Here is a 17,886-nt window from a genome sequence, read left to right on the forward strand (position 1 = left end):
TATTTTTACATTTTTTTTCCATTTGCTAGAATTCTGCTTTATCAAAGCTCAGAAAATAGAACAGCACAAAAAAATCTTCCCTGATTTGTGTCTCTGTTGCTGATGGCGATAATGGTAATTCTGTTGGGCTGGCTGTTCAAATGCCCTGGGGCCAGTTCTTTCTCTGGTTCTGCAGGTTCAGCCGGAAATTCCAGAAGGTCCCTGGGCAGCCAGCCCTTGTTGCTGAGGTATTACTTAGCTGAGACCTACCCCCAGGTGTCATCCTACCTGAGGCCCCAGCCACCCAGGTCCTGTCCCTCTTGGTTTCCCCTGAGGAACTATCAGGCAGAAGGGCAAGAGACTTACAGTTCTCATCAGTACTGTACCCTGCCTGACCTGTGGTGGAGCAGTGGAAACCTTGACCTGGAATGCTGAGGTCACCTGGGCTTGCCTGGTCAAGGCACGTATGGGAGTTGATGCTTCCTGCTCCTTCCCCTGTTTCTCTATCTATCTCTTTCTTCTCTCTCTCTCCCTCTCTCTCTCTCTAAAAATGAATGAATAAAAATCTAAAAAATAAAAAAACCCAAGAATACTGTTTCTAACCCAATTTGTCCCAGTATCCTACCTACCTATCCTCCCTGCCCAGGCCCCTGCCCTGACACTGTCATCTCCCCGCTGGCCCAGCCAGAGACCTGAAGGCATCTTGGACTTCCCCCTCCCTTTGGCACAGGGGACAAAGGTCAACAGAGTGAGGCACGCATGTTGTCCCTGACCCAGCAGATCAGATGCCGAGTGAGGCTGCAGCCCTGGGCGGAGGAGGGGGGGAAGGTAGCCGGCTCCAGGGAGGAACAGTGAGCCCCGGGGAAACTGGACGGGCGAGGGACCGGGCAGCCCGTTAGTGGACACAGAGCTGAGCACGTTGTCCCTGATCCAGCAGATCAGATGTGAGCGAGGCTGCAGCCCGGCTCCAGGGAGGAGCATTGAGCCCCGGGGAAACTGGATGGGGTGAGGGACCAGGCAGCCTGTTAGTAGACACAGAGCTGAGCACGTTGTCCCTGATCCAGCAGATCAGATGCGAGCGAGGCTGCAGCCCTGGGCGGAGGAGGGGGGGAAGGCAGCCGGCTCCAGGGAGGAGCAGTGAGCACCGGGGAGCTGGATGGGCGAGGGACCAGGCAGCCTGTTAGTGGACACAGAGCTGAGCATGTTGTCCCTGACCCAGCAGATCAGATGCCGAGCGAGGCTGCAGCCCGGCTCCAGGGAGGAGCAGTGAGCCCCGGGGAAACTGGATGGGCGAGGGACCGGGCAGCCTGTTAGTGGACACAGAGCTGAGCACCAAAGAGGTGCCCCCTCCGGATGGGGCTTCCCTGGGCTCGCAGGAGCACAGCACCCCTGGTCCTATCGCTAAGTGCTTGTGGGTCACCCCTGTTATCATACCCACCATCATGTCCATACCAGTCAGGTGACTTTAAAATGAGCTGAGAGAGTGCCATCTTTGGAGTTGGAGGTCAGGGGTCCCACTGCTCCCCTAGGGGCTGCAAGCTGCCTTCTGGCTGAAGGGACTGGTACATATCTATCGCCCATGGAAAAGGAGAGGCCTATCGGCAAATAGGGCAGAGCTGGGAAGTCCACCCAGGCTGGAGAACCAGCGGGGCCCAGGGCTGGACTGTCCTGACTCATTCGCCTCTTGCTCTAGCATGGTTGGGCCTGGCGTGGGGTAGTACCCTGGTCTGAAGGTCTTCAGGGCTACTGGTAAGTGGCACCAAGGGAGGTGATGAGGTGGGATGACCCTGACTGGGACTCAGACTTTTCCCTACCCCCAAGTGTAGTGAGGGTACACGTGCCTGCAATGAGAACCCACCCCTGTCCCTCAGCTGGACTCGGGGCTTCCCGCTCGGCATGTCTGCGTCTCTCCGAGTGTATTCGGGTATGCATATGCACAGCACACGTGTATAAATCTGTGCAGGAGGGCATGCGTGTGTGTGCGTGCTTGAGTGTGTGGCTCAAACTGTTTAGTGAATTGGTAGAGAGTTTAACAAAATGGTTTCTTTTAAAATTCTTTTTAAGCAAATTCCCTTGTTTTCACAAAGCCCCACATTAAAGCCACGTCATTCATCATCGAACCAGACATATCGAGGGCAGCCAGGCCCCCTAAAGAGGAACTCGAAGAGGTTCAAAACCAAAAGTGAGCAGAATAACAAACATTTTTTGACGTGACGCAAGACCGATGAACTCGACTCAGTTAAAGCAATCTTGATAAAAGCGTCATCCTGTCAAGAATGTTCAGCTAGTGGTGACATGCCGTGCGGCGTGTGGGAAAAGGATTTGAAAATATCAGAGAACGTCAAAGTGAAACGACCCGTGTGTTGAGTCTGGAACAGCGTTCCCAGCCGGAGGGCGTCCGGGGAGCGTGAGTCTGAGAGAGCACGTGGGGTACGGACGTGCTAAGACATTATCGTCTAGACTGCTAAAAAGCTACAGTGTAACCAACTATACACCATCCATTGCGGACACCTTTGGTTTCAGAGTTGTGAAAAAATAAGGGTCCTGGAATAGATTAAAATTGGCTGTGTACTAAGCATGCAGAATAACAGGACACTCTAAGATTAATCAAATTTACCCCCCAATACATAAAATGAGATTAATCTGATCCCTAGAGATCCAAGGAGGCAGGGGGACCCGGAGGCCAGCGCTGGGTGCAAGTGTAGAGATCACTTGCCCTTGAACAGTTCGGGGAGGCCAGAGTGGCCCGGGGTGGCCCGGGGTGGCCGGGGAGGCCCAGGAGGCCCGGGAGGCCCGAGAGCCAACGCCTGGCAAACCAAGGCTGCTGGCTGCCCAGGTGGCCCAGGTTCCCAGGAAGGTAGAGAATGAGGGTTGAGTCCAAACCTCACAGACAATGGAACAACCTATCTGGGGGGTGGTGGTGGGATGGATAAGCAAGCCAATGAATGGCCACTCAAAGGCACTGCTTGGGGAGGGACATCTTCCTGTACCCCCCATCCCCGCCCCCCCCTTCCCACGCAGCTCACCAGAGAAAGCACCCAGAAAAAAGCATGGGCGGTCTCCAAGGGGGCAGATAGATCCCACCTCAAGGGAAGACGCCCCGGGCCCATGTGGTTCAGCAGGGGTCAGCCTGCCTCAGCGGGCAGGACAGACACACAGACAGACTCAGAGGACATGGGGAAGGCAGGGAGCCACCCAGGCCAGAGTCGGGGTCTCCCTGGAGGACCCGCTAAGAGAGGGTCCCCCTCAGCCTTTGCTCTTGGCACTGAGATGTGAAGGGGTTCACAGAGACCCCTTTGAGAACCTATGTTCAAAGCACATTCTAGAATAGAGAAAAGGGTCAGAGTGCTTAGGATTGCAGAAGCCCCTGAGCTGACCCAGACTGGGGCGGGGGCGGGGTTGGGGGTGGGTGAGGAGCACAGGCTAGACAGGTGGTGAGAGGCTCCCCCTGCCCAGCGCAGGCTGGAGCAGCCCAGCCTAGGCGTTCTCATTCATAAGCTGGGCCTAGAAAGACTCTGTCAAGGCAGGATGGCCAGGAGGGAAAGGCAGGGTGGCCAGCAAGGCTGTGTGTCTGTCTTCTCAACAGGTAGCTGTACCTGGGCGTGGCCTAACAAAGCCTGCCGAGTCCGAGCCGGGAGTCTGCAGCTGGGGCCTGCAGGTGGACGGTGCGTTGACCCTGGGCTGCTGGGAGCACAGGGGTCCCCTGGGGACGGGGCTGCTCCAGCGCACGCCCGCCTGACTGCGCACCTGTAGTCCGCAGTACCCCGGCGGGCTGGCGCCGCAGCACCTGGCCGTCAGAGGTGTGCAACCGTTACTGGCTGGGTGGGCTTGCGACATTTGGAGCCAGGAGAGGTATTCTGGGAAGACCCTACGTGGGCCTGGAAACAGCGTGGGAGGGTCAGGAGCAGGAAAGCACCCCTACGCTCACCCCTGACCACAGCTGCCAAAAGCAGTGCCTTCTCAATAATTTAAAATGCAAAATATCTGAAAAGAAGACGGTCATGTATATATCAGTCAGGTCCTGACAGGAAGCAAGTGCCATGTTAAACTGGGGAACTTGGGGATGAGGCGGCGTAGGGAGAGCAGTAAGAGAGGTGCCACACCCCAGAGCCAGCACCTGGGGAGCAGTCACCTCCCTGGGACAGGCCACGGGGAGGGGTGGCTGTGGGCACTGGAGAGGACCGCCTGGCTGGTGCTGGGCGCCGTGCCCGCTCCGCCAGGGCGGGGGGCCTCCATCCTCTCTCCCCTGTCCCCAGCTGTGCGTTCTGCGGCCAGCCCAGCTGGAAAGGGGGGCCCCCCCGACAAGCAGCCCCCATGCAGCGCCTCCAGCTTGCGGAAGGCGAGCTTGTCTGTTTTGCAAGCACAGTCCACGCTCAGCCCGGGAGGGGGGACCACATTTGCTAGCAGGGAGGGGCTGCCCTGGATCCTTCACCGTCAAGACCTCCAGACTTGGTTCCTCATTCCAAAGCCACTGGCTTCCTGAAGAGATTTATCTGGTCATTTTGAAACAGAGAAGGGAAGCCTGAAACCTGAGCCATCGTCTGTGAACGTGAGCTCAGCACAGGGACAGGCATTCCCTGGGGCGAGTGACCACGGGTGGCCGGATTTCTGCTCTGAGACAACTCTCCCAGCCCCCCTGAGAGAATTCCTTGTTCGCAGCAGGTACCTCGCGCACTTGAGAGCATGACCTTGAAGATGCAGAGAGCAGCGTTTCCTGGCTGGGTTGGCCTGTGTTAACCCCTTGTGGTGGGCAGGCACCGGGCAGACAGACACCCCTTTGGTGTTCATGAGGTCAGTGGAACGGGCACAAACTCATTTATGCTCATCACCAAAAGTCACGCAGGAAACAATGGGGCAGGGGTTAGTTCAGATCGTGAAACAAACACCTATCTCTTCTGCCTGACCTGTGGTGGCGCAGTGGATAAAGCGTCGACCTGGAAATGCTGAGGTCGCTGGTTCGAAACCCTGGGCTTGCCTGGTCAAGGCACATATGGGAGTTGATGCTTCCAGCTCCTCCCCTTTCTCTCTCTCTCTCTGTCTCTCTCTCCTCTCTCTCTCTCTCTCTCTCTCTCTCTCTCTCTCTCTCTCTCCTCTCTAAAAATGAATAAATAAATAAATAAATGTATCTTAAAAAAAAAATTAAAAAAAAAAAATAATAGCTCCTTTAAAAAAAAAACAAAAAAACACCTATCTCTTCTCCTGCCTCCCATTAAAATCTTCAGGTCTTTGGAACCTTCCAGGTGCTTTCCAGCCATTTCCACGAAGGCCCTGCAGACAGGTCCCCACCACGCCCAGCTATACCTGCATCCCGACCGGCTCATGAACTCTGGAAGGAAAGGGACCCTGTTGCCGTTTGGGGAGGTGGGCACACGGCACAGAACAGAGTTCATAGTTGGAAAGCAGCAGGGGCCAGAGGTACTAGGCTAGGCCCGGTGGGGAGGGGCCCCTTCTTATCGCCTGGCCCCCCAAGTGGACCCAGGGACAGTTCTCCCGGGGAAAACACAGAGCAGGGCTCCCTCCAGCCCTGGGGTTTGAGAAGAGACCACCTCTGCTGTCTTTAGAACGAAGGACAGACAGCTGAGCACCCAGTCTGTTGGAGGCTCAGGGCTGTGAACGCCGAGAGATGGTGTTTCTAGAAACAGTCTTCGGGCGGGGCCGTGACTTTCAGACACCCTCCGGAGGTCGGGGGGCAGGGCAGGGGGGCCAGAGCCCTGGACAGGCTGAACTTTCCCAGGAGGTAATTTTAACTCCAGCGCTGTCTGCTGTCACTAAATGGGAACCGAAAGAGGTCCCTTGCAGGAAGAAGGCGGCTGAGGAGTGGGGTGGGGCTGGAGGGCTCCGGGCGACACCCCCTCCTCACGGCTCTGCCAGCCTCCGCCGGCAGTTAGAAAGCCTGTTACAGTCCTTGTGGAAGTTTCACCAACAATGGGAAAGTGTGAAGGAGTGTAGAGTATAAGTAAGTAAGTAAGTAAATAAATAAATAAATAAATAAAACCCCCAAACACCCTCATCACTATCCCACGATAGCACAGCCTTATTTTCCATGCTCAATGAGAAAGTCACTAGAAAGGTCTTAAGCAAGGTGACGATACCACTTGGCCGCTGTGCAGAGATGACAGCAACGGCTGTGAGGTGGTGGTGTCACTGTGTTCTGTGTTTCCGTGGGGCCTCGGAAGCAGCAGTGAGGGCCAAGCTGGGTCCAGTCCAGGTCCCAGAGCCTCCCAGACCGGGGGTCCCCACACATCCACAAAGGCACCACGCTGACAGGGTAGAGCGTAGCCCAGCCTATGCTCTGAGCCCTCTGAGCCTCACCTCCTGCTCCCAAGAGCCTCTGAGCCTCTGAGCCCCCCAGGCCAGGGGTCCCACACACCCACAGAGGCACCACGCTGACGGAGTAGAGGGTAGTGGTGCTACCCTCTGAGCCTGTGCTCTGAGCCTCACCTCCCACCCCCAGAGCCTCTGAGCCCCCCAGACTGGGGGTCCCACACACCCACGGAGGCACCGCGCTGATGGAGTAAAGGGTAGCCCAGCCTGTGCTCTGAGCCTCACCTCCTGTTCCCGAGAGCCTCTGAGCCTCTGAGCCCCCCAGACCAGGGGTCCCACACACCCATGGAGGCACCACGCTGACGGAGTAGAGGGTAGCCCGGCCTGTGCTCTGAGCCTCACCTCCCGCCCCCAGAGCCTCTGAGCCGAGGCCCAGCGGTGTGTCCTCCACTCGGAGATCTGCTGGACGCCACGGTCCTGTCCTCTGCTCATTGCCCTCGGGACACACCAGTTCCCAGCCTGAAACGCTTCCCTCCTCCCTCGCTGCCAGCTCCTGAAACGCTTTCCTTGGTGTTTCTTCTGCCCTCAGCACTGTTCTCAACCCTTAACCACCTCCTCTCCCCCAAAGAATTGCAGATCCCAACTTGGGTGAGGAAGGGAGATGCCAGGAGACGAGGTCATGGATGGACCTCTTAGACCTTGAAGAGTCTGGAGTTTGTGCTAAGAGTGACTTCAGTGGAAGCGGGGGGCCTGGTCACCCCCATTCTGGGGCTTGAACTGGGGAGGCTCAGTGAGTCAGAGGGGCCGGGATGGAGCTGGAATTAGAATGGCCAGACAGACACTTGTTAACATGCCAGTGGGGGGTGGGGGGTGGGTCAGTGAGTGACAGGGACTGGGGAGGAAGACTCCAGACCTCTGGCTTCAGTAAGTGGCCGTAGGGGAGGGCAGGCAGGACAGCAAAGACTTCTGGAGGCCACTTCAGATCCAGAAATCCCCCTTCAGCCACCCACATGGCCTAGAGTGGACCCCAGAATACGTCTCCTTAGAACCAGCTCTTCCCTTCTCTCTTCTCTTTTTCTTTCGGACATACTTATTGGCTTGCTTCCTTCCCTGCTCGCCTTTTGAAGTGACCGGGGTCAGTGGCGGGGGCTCGGGGGGCCAGGCTGGGGAGGTGGTCGGCAGGCAGAGGGCGTGGCTGGGGTAGGGAGCAGTGGGTTTTTAGCAGCCGGCTGGCCGGGTCCTGGAGCAGCGGAGCAGGGAACAGGAGCAAAGGACAGACCTGCGGAGCAGGGGGACCCGGTTCTCAGCGTCAGAGATGGGACTCAGGTCCGAATGAGCTGCCTGTAGTGCTGGGTTGGAAGGGAAGCTCGTCCAGTGTGAACACAGGGTTTTACTATCTGCAGGTAGCACTGATGCGTGTGTGAGTGGGCGAGTGTGCATGTGACTGCACACACACATTTCTGGGCTCTGTCTGCTGACGAGGCAACGACACCCCAGGTGCAATGAGGAGCACACCTATGTCCTGCTCTCCACGAAAAGAACCAGGCTCCTGGAGACACGGCTGATTCTAGGGCCCAGGCGGGAAGGGTATATAGCATGTGGGTCTGGAACATCTGTTGCCCCAGAAAGTAAGAAAATGCTAAAAAAAAAAAAAATGATGAAGATTTGTGAAAAGGAGGAGCCAGGAGACAGCAACAAGGACAGTTGAAAAGACCATCTGGCATCATTTGAGCATCAAAATGAATAATAAAAATAATTATAATTCATTGAATAAAATATAAACTCATGAGTCTACACTGATGTCAATAAATGGGAAGGAAACGCTCTCCCTCACAGGAAATGCCAATAACTGTCGAGGGAATGATGGAAACAGTCACCGTTTGACAACTGTCACATTAACAACTGATTCAGGCAAGCATCAACAGACCCTAAAGATGCTACAGCTAGTGTGGAGAGAAAGAGAGAGAGAGAGACTGAGGAGGAACGAGATAGCTGCACAGTTTTCAAGTATCTTCCTGCAAAATGGTTAATGTCAAAGGGAAAAATAGTAACTTTATGAGGAAACCTGGCAGATGCCACTATTATAACCAAGTGACAAAGTGAATGTCACCAGCAATGGGACAAAATGACGTTGTGTGTGTGGCCCCTGAGACGCATGCATGGAGAACACGTCTGGGGTACTCCAGCTGGAAATGCGGCCCCTGGGCCCAGGCCTGCAGGCACCACTGAGAACCCCAGGCGGAGGGACCGTCTGAGGAATTACCCGCTTCTTCTCTTCAAAAATGCCAAGGTCATGAAAGACAAGGAACTGTGCCCAACTAAAGAGATGTGATCATTACAGTGAATAGGCAGTCCTGGGCTGAACTTTGGTCCAGCGAGAGGAGCTTCTATATAATATATTTATATATATAAATATAGTATATTCATATACTGTTCTAAAGGGCATTATTAAGACAATTAGGGAAATTCGAACAAGGTCTAAGAATGAGATCATGGTTATCTTATCCGTGTTACTTTTCTGATTTTGATGGTTGAACAGTGGTTATGTAGGAGAGGGTACTTTTTTGTGTGTGTGTGACAGAGTCAGACAGAGGGGCAGATAGGGACAGAAAGACAGGAAGGGAGAGAGATAAGAAGCATCAATTCTTCATTGCAGCACCTTAGTTTTTCATTGATTGTTTTCTCATATGTGCCTTGACTGTGGGGCTATAGCAGACTGAGTGACCCCTTGCTCGAGCCAGTGACCTTGGGTCCAAGCTGGTGAGCCTTGCTCCAACCAGATGAACTTGGTGACCCCGGGGTCTCGAACCTGGGTCCTCCGTGTCCCGTCCAAAGCTCTATCCACTGCGCCACCGCCTGGTCAGGCGGAGAGAGTACTTACCATGGGGGAAAACCACATTGAAATATTTAGGGCTAAGGGAGCATTGTCAGCAACTAACTCTCCCATAACTCAAAAACAAATACTAATACGAGGGAGGGTGATAAAGTTAGTATGCTAGAACACTGACTGAGGGGCGTGAGTGAAGGGCGTCCAGGAAGTGTATCTGTTTTTTGAAATTGTTGTTTTATAATTCTGAAATGACTTTCAAGGTAAGAAGAAAATGGTAATCGGTTTGGAAATGACCCACATCTTAATCGGGATAGTGGTTACCTGTAAGCACGTGTTTGAGCTATACATTGTGATGAGGAAGGGGGCAGCCCCAGGGAACCGGGGCGAGGTCAGGTAGGGACTGGGGCGCGCGGATCCGAGGGCGGGAGGAGACGGCGGCGGCGGCGGCGAGAAGAGAATGCCGGGCGCCGCCCTCTGGACATGAAAGGTCCGCATGCGGAAATGTCCACCGGAGGACCTGGAAGGGACAGGGCGTGACGGGCAGGGCGCAGGGAGCTGTTCTCCAGCCCCCAAGGGAGACGAACCCTAAGATGAGAGTTTACCTCTAGGATCGCCTATACAGTCCTTATCTAAGAAGTTGACCCCACGCCGGAGTCGGTGGTGGCTGCGTGCAGCCAGCTTGGGCGGAAGCGGCGAGGGCGGCGGGAGGGCGAGCCACAGAGGACATGGGCGGACCTCTGTCGGCGCTCGGGTTGAGTGACAACCCACTGAGTGGAGAACATATTTGCCAAGGATACATCTGATAAGGGGTTAACGTCCGAAATTCATGAAGAACTTATAATAAAATGCAACACCAAACAAACAATCCAATTTAAAAAAATGGGCAGAGGACTTGAAGAGACACTTCTCCAGAGGACATACAGATGGTCAATAGATATATGAAAAGATGCTCAATGTCACTAGTTATCAGGGAAATGCAAATTAAAACCACAATGAGATATCACCTCATACCTGTCAGAATGGCTATCACCAAAAAAATCAATAAACAACAAGTGCTGGTGAGGATGTGGAGAAATGTGAACCCTCGTGCACTGCTGGGTGGGAAAGCAGATTGGTGCGGCCACTGTGGAAACCAGTATGCGTTACCTCAAAAAATAAAAAATGGAACTGCCTTATGACCCAGCAATCCCACTTCTGAGAATACACCCAAAGAAACCCGAAACACTAATTCAAAAGAATATATGCCCCCCTATGTTCATGGCAGCATTATTTACAATAGCCAAGATATTGAAGCAGCCCAAGTGTCCATAACTAGATGAGTGGATAACAAAGCTGTGGTACCTTTGACACAATGGAGTATGGCTCGGCTGTAAAAAAAGACAACAACAGAAAAACAGTAACAGTAACAGTGTGGATGGACCTGGAGAAGATGATGCCAAGTGAAACAAACCAGTCAGAAAATGACAAATACCGTGTGATTTCACTCGCATGTGGAATCAAGTGAACAAAATTAACAAACAAAATAGAAACAGACTCACAGATAGAGACCCGACTGGCAGCCATCAGAAGGGCTGGCTGAAAAAGGTGAAAGGATTAAGCAAAAACAAAAACAGAAAACACTTCCCAGACACCAACAGCAGCAGGGTGATGACCCGAGGGGAAGAGGGCTCCGGGGAGGCAGAGGAGGGGATGGAGGGACACAGTGATGGAAGGAGACCCAACTTGGGGGGGGGGGGTGAGCACACAGAAATACAATCGATGTATTATAGAATCGTACACCTGAAACCGGTGTAATTTTATGAACCAGTGTCACCCTAATACATTCAATTAAAAATTAGCCCCTGTAACTTGGCTCATTGAATTCATATGCACGGGCATAGACAGGCGCCCAAAGACAAGAAAGGTTTTATAAGGCATCTTATAAACCTGTCTAAAAGCGTCAGGTTTTCTTTGAATTGCACAAAAGTATACCAGGTCTATATCCTTCTGGAGGTTTTTTTTTGGTACAAAACTAACACCTTGGAAATATCTTGGATGTTCAGACAGCCGTAATAACACAAGAATAGAAGGACAATCATAGAGTCTCCCCATCCCAGTGAACCGGACGGAGGTGAGGTAGGGGCCACAGCCCCACAACCAGCCACATAGTGGCTGCCACCTCGGGAGACGTGAGGATTCCCGAGGTGGGCCAGAGGGGCGCGGCTGCACCCGCTTTGATCGTGCAGGTTTTGAGGCTGGAGCGGAAATCAGCTGCCCTGGACATTGGCATGGAGGGACAGGGCTTTTGCAAAGGTCCCATCCAGGGATGATTAGGTCAGGTTTTGTTTTGTGACTAGGAGTGAGAGCTGGGGAGGGCGGGGGAGGCAGAGGACTGGGGTAGATGATGACATAGCTTTGGCTCTCTTCCAGGACCCCCGAACTTGATTTAGGGTTTGGGGTGGATAAGAGATAGATGGAGACTGATGGCAGGGAGTTTTGGGGGAGCAGAACCTGGCAGAGTGGTGGATAGGGCTTTTGGCACCTGGCACAGAGCCCAGGCAGGCACAGGGACCCTGGTGTCCTCATGGTGCACAGGGGCAGCGTGAAATATCTTCAAGTACATTGCCCTCACAGCCCTGCCCAAGCAGCAGCTGGTGAAGGAGAAAGGAACAATGCTCTGCGTGGAGCCTGCAGCCAGCCGGCCAATGGAGGGCACATCAGGGGGTCTTCCAGGACGTCCCGGAAATATCATGGAACCTTTTGAAGGCAGTCGGGCTGTGGGCGTTGGAGCTGCTGTGTCTCCCAGATGGCCTGATGTAGGTCCAAGGGCGGAGGCCTGGGAGGTGGGAATGGCATTTGGCCAGGAGGGGAGGTGGGCGGAGAATATGGGCTGCCCGGGTCCAGGGGGGCGGAGTCTCTATCTTTCCTCAGATCTTGTTTTGAAACAGTGACTGGTCCTGTGAATCAGTCACTCGGGACACAAGGGTCATAATGGCAAGAACACAGTGTCCTATGTCGGAGTCAGGGAAGGGTCCATCTGAGGGGTCTCCTGGAACCTCTCTGGTTCTTCCCAGCTGAGGACCCCACATCCCAAATGGGAGGAACTGGAACCGGGTCAGGTTCTAGGTTTGTTATCTAACCTGTGCTACAGCTGGGTACCATAACTCCAGGGTGCAGACGAAGAAACTGAGTCTCAGAAACATTGAGCAACTTGCCTGGGTGGTCAGACGTTGTCAGAAGAGCAGAAACTTGGGGGGGGGGGTGTTTCAAGACAAGAAAGAGGATGTGGGTGGGAATCCATGACTCTCTAGCTAGACATGGAGGGGGTGCCAGGCGCAGGGAGCTGCCAGCTCGGGTGGGACCAGGTGGTTAGGGGTTCTCCCGAAGGCTCACGCCTCCTGCGGCTCGGGGTGGGCGGGGCGGTGTGAAAGCCAGCCTGAGGGAGCAGCTTGCATTCTGGGAGGCAGCAGGCCTGCCCTCCGCATTGTGGTGGCTGGTGGTGACAGCAGAGAGGCTGGCACTTGCTATCTGTGGGCACAGTCCTGTCTCTACTGGCCTGCCCCATGGCAAGGTCTCTCCCAAACCACGTCTAGGGGCTTGAAGATGGTGAAAGATGAAGGTGACGCCAGGCTCATTCAGAGTCTTATTTGTGTACAAGGGAGAGAGGTGGCAGATCTGGGAGGAGCCATGACGCTTAAAGGAAGAAAAGTAGAAACTGCCCCGCCCGCCCGGCCCCGCCCACTGGCTATCACCAGCGGGCCTCACGGCCCCTCGCTCCCACCAGGCTACCACGGGATCCTATCCGCCCGGGTCTGGTGGGCCTGGCACTGGTAGGGTGGGTTCCGCTTGCACTCGGCTAGCAGGCTGGAGTCTCCCACCTACAGTGTCCCCCCAGCCCCCCTCACGGAAGCTGGGTTCCCAGCTTCTCTCTTGCCTTGTTATGGGCAGATTTCCCAGAATGACTTGGCATGGGCTTCGTACTCACTTCTAAGTCCATCTCCCTTCTGGATTCTCAGAGCTGAAGCCCCTTCCTTGGGCTTGTTATCCCCCCTCCAATGAGCCTCCCACAGACCCGGCAGCCCCAGCATCGCTGCCCACTGCTCTCTCCCGCTGGGGAAACCCCGATGCCAGGTCAACTCCCATAGGCTGTCTGCCTTATCACCCGTCAGCCGGGATGCCCCCAGCATGTTGGGGCTGTGAAGCCCAGAATCTCAGCTTTCCACTCCCTGCTACTTGTGCAGTGGGGGAGTGAGTCCTGGGACTTCCTCAACGACCTGAGCAGCTTCTAAAGTGCTTTGAATCTCTGACATCAAAGGAGCTGCCAGCTACCGCCTGGGAAAGTCACACCTCTGGCTGGTACTGAGATGACAGCTCTGAAACGCATCCTTTGAGGTTGCTGGTGGTGTCACCACAGTCTCTGCAAGGAGGCAGGGCATGACCGTGCTCTGTCTGCCAGCGTGTGGTCTGGCTGTTTGGACAGCAGAACCCTCATCTGGGAACCCCCAGCCCACCACGAAGACCCTGGGAGAGGATGGTTCTTTGGTCAGCAGAGTAACAGTTGACAGCTAGAATCTATGCATCAGACCCTGCATCACAGCGAGGTTGTCAGCTGACTGTGGAAAAGGTTTCCAGGCTTTCTCCAGGAGCTCACAGAAACCGAAACCCGGGCAGAGGAAGGCAGCTGAGCAGTGGGCTCTTCCTGCCACAGAGTTCTGCAGCCGTACCTCGTCCTGGCACCTCGAAAAACCTTACACTCGAGTGTGAAGAATGCGTGTCTTTGATCCACTGATGTTGGGCTTGACTATCCGACTTGCTTTGACCAATGCAATGTGGGCAAAAGTGCCAGTTCTAAACTCCAGGCTTCACGGGCACTGTGGGTTTCTGCTTGCCCCTCCCAGGCCTCTGTGACTTGCCTCAGGTCCCCTCTGGCCCTTCAGTGTGGGCCAAGAGTAAAGACATGAGGAGCAGACCTGGACCTGAAGGCAAACCTGGAGTCCAGCCGAGTCCGGGAGAGCCCAGCCCAGCCCAGCCAACCACAGCCGACCTGCAGAGCCAGGAGAGGAAAATCAATGTCTGTGGTTATAAACTACTGAGATTTCTGAGCGTTTGTTACACAGCAAACACTGACACATACAAATTTGAAAGGAGAAATCGACTTTTCCTGAATCTTCCTCTTATTGCCACTTCACGACCTAACTATCTCTATTTACCCATGAGGAAGCTGAAGCTCCAAGAGACTAGGTACCTTGTCCAGTGTCATTCAACTTGTTTTATAACCGGCATCTGCCACAAGGGACAAATCTTCCGGTTCCGCATGCTTGTTCCTTCCCCACACGTCTGCTCGCCAGTCTCCTAGAGGCCGTGACTCTCCAATCTCATCCTCTGTGTAGGCCTTCCAGCCCCTCTGGACCCCACCATCTTTCTGACAAGCCTGAACCCCACGGCGGCCACCAGAGATCCTGTCCCCACGGCATCCTCCACTCCCTGTACTCCTGTCGGCCCTGCCTGCCAAAGCCGTGGTCTGGGGTCAGCTCCCTAACCCACCTTCTGCACCTGAGCAGGGCTGGAGTAAACCAGAGCGGGGGGCTCATCAAGCCAGCAGGCAGCCCACACAGAGTACTAACCTTTTGCTATGGGCCCCATCCAGGGCCCGGCCAAAGGCATTCAAGCAGGAACCCATGCAGACCCAGGGCCTTGCCCATGGTCTAGCAGAGAAACAGGACACGAGACAATAAACCACGAAGTACGTAATTACAAGGTGCACAGGCTGTGTGAGGAAGACCATGCCTTGGGAGGTTATTGTTACCAGGGGACTTAGCCTGGTGGGCCAGGGAATTATTCCTTAGAGAGGCAACACTTCGGGTGGGATGTGAGGGGCGGCGGCAGCTGGCCAGACAAAGAGCGTGGGGAAGACGACGGCAGGCAGCGGGAGCGGCTCGTGCGGAGCACGGGGGCTCATCCAAGTTCGTGGTTGTGGTTAGGTCCTTACAGGGAATGCTGTTCACGTGCTACCAGTCCCTCCAGGTCCCTGCGCTGCTCTATGCTCCTCACCTTCCCTCTTTGGGGAGCTCTATGTTTTGCTGCTAAAGGCTTTAGCCTATAACCTGGGTGATTCCCCTTGGACACTGGACCATCCTCATTCACAAGGAAATCCAGGAGAAACTGTGGCGTTCTGTGTTCCCTGGGCCCGCCCAAGGCAGCCACCACGTGCTTGGAGTGGGTGTGCAAGAGCCCAACCCTCTGCCTCCGCGCGGGACACGTCCTGTGGTATAGTCAGACTTCAGTGCTCTTTGTAGGATCAGACTGGGTCTGAGACTTCACCTGATATGCACCTTTGCTTGACTCTTCCCTTCCCTATCCTGCATCTCTCTCTCTCTCTCTCTCTCTCTCTCTCTCTCTCTCTTACTGGTTCTCCTGGAAGCCTTACTGTAGTGAATTACTGGTGCCCAAGCTCAGGGTTTACTCTGGAAGAACTTGACCTACAATGGCCAACCCCCAAATCAATCCTTTTACTTGTCCATCTTGAGCCCTCCCTCAACAGTTGATCCAAGGATTTACCCTCAAGCCCTTAACCCAAGCCCTTCACCAACAGCAAAGTGGACCCCTTGCTTTAGGAAGGAATTGATCAGAATGGAAGTCCTTAGCATCTTCTTCCTCTCCCTTCCCCAAACATGGCTGCCCATGAGGACCCTGCTCCGTCCCTCCTCCTCTGCCCCCGCCCTCCCTCCCCCGGGCTCAGCATACACCCTGCCTCAACATCTGCACAGACCAGTTCAAAACCCTACCCTGTAGCTTGGCCTCTGGTCCTGGGAGTCCCTGAGCCAGTGAGAGGGGAGAAAAGATGCCCTAAATGAGACTGGACACACACGAAACCCAGCATTTAGGTGACAAAATGTATCATGTGTTTACCTCCATGTTGGGAGTGAATGAATGAATGAAAAGATGAATATTCTTCAAGAGCCTAAACAACCTGACTTAAGTTTCTATCGGTTTTCCCATTTTACAGATAAAGAAACTGAGGCTCCAAAAGACCAAATGACTTGCCCGGTAAGTGGGAGCAGCGACACTTCGGGCCCCTCGCTGTAGACTCTGTGCTCCCAGGTGGCCTGGGTGGCCGCCCCCAGTTTCTCCACCTGTGCTCTGGCACCTTGGTATGAGGCCAGCCTAGTCGCCTATTTTGACCTCCGCCCAAAGGACCTTATTTCCTAAGGGGTATTAGATATTTAGAAGCCTTCTCTCCTTCCATTCCTCCCTTAATGTCTGTGTTTTATAAGGAGTCCCAGGAGTGCAGAACCAGTGCAGCCATTCTGCTGAGCCAGCAGACGCCACCTGGACAAACTAAATGTGTATATATCCTATGACCCTGCAATTTCATCTCTGGGCATCATATGCCTAGGGCTCAACTGGACCATCTATGTGGACCAGAAATTTGTGGTGGCAGAGATCTGGAGGGGAACTGGGTGCCCACAATTGGGACAGTGGACGGGTAAAGCATGCTCAAGGTGTACATAAGGTGTTACGCAGCAGCTACAAGCAGAGACGTGCTGTAGGGGCAGCAGCGTGAAAGGGTCTTTAAAAGATCCCTTGACGAAGAAAGTAGAAAACAGAATGAAAGCTATGAAATCACTTCAGTGGATTAAAAACGCATGTACACAAAACAACAATAAACATTTTAAAAGAACATAGTCAAGGCCTGACCTGTGGTGGCGCAGTGGATAAAGCATCGACCTGGAATGCTGAGGTCGCCGGTTCGAAACCCTGGGCTTGCCTGGTCAAGGCACATATGGGAGTTGATGCTTCCAGCTCCTCCCCCCTTCTCTCTCTCTCTCTTTCTCTCTCTCTCCCTCTCTCTCTCCTCTCTAAAATGAATAAATAAATAAAAATTAAAAAAAAAAAAAAAAAAGAACATAGTCAAATAAAAAGACACCCACTCAAACAGTTGCCTGTTCAAGGGAGGGTTATGCCAGTGTCAGATGAGGATAGGAGGGAATGACATGGTTTGTTAGGACCTTGCTTTATAATGAGAATGCACTGTGGTTTTGCTCATGTAGCCCAATTGCAAAGGATGAGTTCTTCACTTTGTTGTGACCTTTCTGATTAGACTTGAATTGCCCAAATCTTTCCTTGCATCTGTTTCTCCCTTGGTCAAGGATGGAGGAAGGACTGGGCAGGGGCAAGTCACATTTAGTTAGAAAGCAGTGTGGTCCATAAGTGTAAGCACAAAATCTGAAGCCTGGTGAGACACTAGGGAGGGGTGGAGACTGTGGCAGAGAAATGTCCCTTGAAGGGATCAGCTCCAACTTAGCTTCAATTTTATCTCTATAAGGTACCATGGGCCTAGAGTTGTCAGAATTTCAGAATATTCAAGAGAAAATAGAAATCCCTATTGTTAGATAAAATTTTAGATATTTTTGATGCTTGCAAATAACTCTTTAAAACACCATGTCAGCTACAAATTCAAATCTTAGCTTTACCACCAGTGAGTTGTGTGACCTGGAATATGGTGTTTAACTCTGTAAAGTGAAGCCCATTTCCTTGTCCATCAATGAAGATTCTAAGATCTGCTCAGCCAGGTGTTTAAATGAGCTCAGACACGTCCAGGGTGTGGCTCTCAATCAGGGTCATTATCATCATGGAGCACATGCTAGGTGGTGAATATGCTAATATATCAGCAACTTTTTATTTTTCAGATGCTCAGAGGAGCAGAAAATGAAGTAGAAGAATTAGGTATATAAAAAAAAGTTATCCAAATGTGATAAAAAGACATGGGCAAAATGAAATTAAAAGAACTGACAAGTAAGGGCTTGGGAATTTAAAGGGCTCTAAGTGAAACA

General features: G+C 53.4%; 1 protein-coding gene across 2 annotated transcripts in view; it reads right to left on the reverse strand.

Moving 5' to 3' along the window:
- The window catches only part of INPP5D (inositol polyphosphate-5-phosphatase D), a 118,655-nt gene that overhangs the window by 65,376 nt on the left and 35,393 nt on the right, over positions 1 to 17,886 (reverse strand). The window lies entirely within an intron of this gene.

This window comes from Saccopteryx bilineata, chromosome 5 (genome assembly GCF_036850765.1).
Source record: "Saccopteryx bilineata isolate mSacBil1 chromosome 5, mSacBil1_pri_phased_curated, whole genome shotgun sequence".
Classification (NCBI taxonomy): domain Eukaryota; kingdom Metazoa; phylum Chordata; class Mammalia; order Chiroptera; family Emballonuridae; genus Saccopteryx; species Saccopteryx bilineata.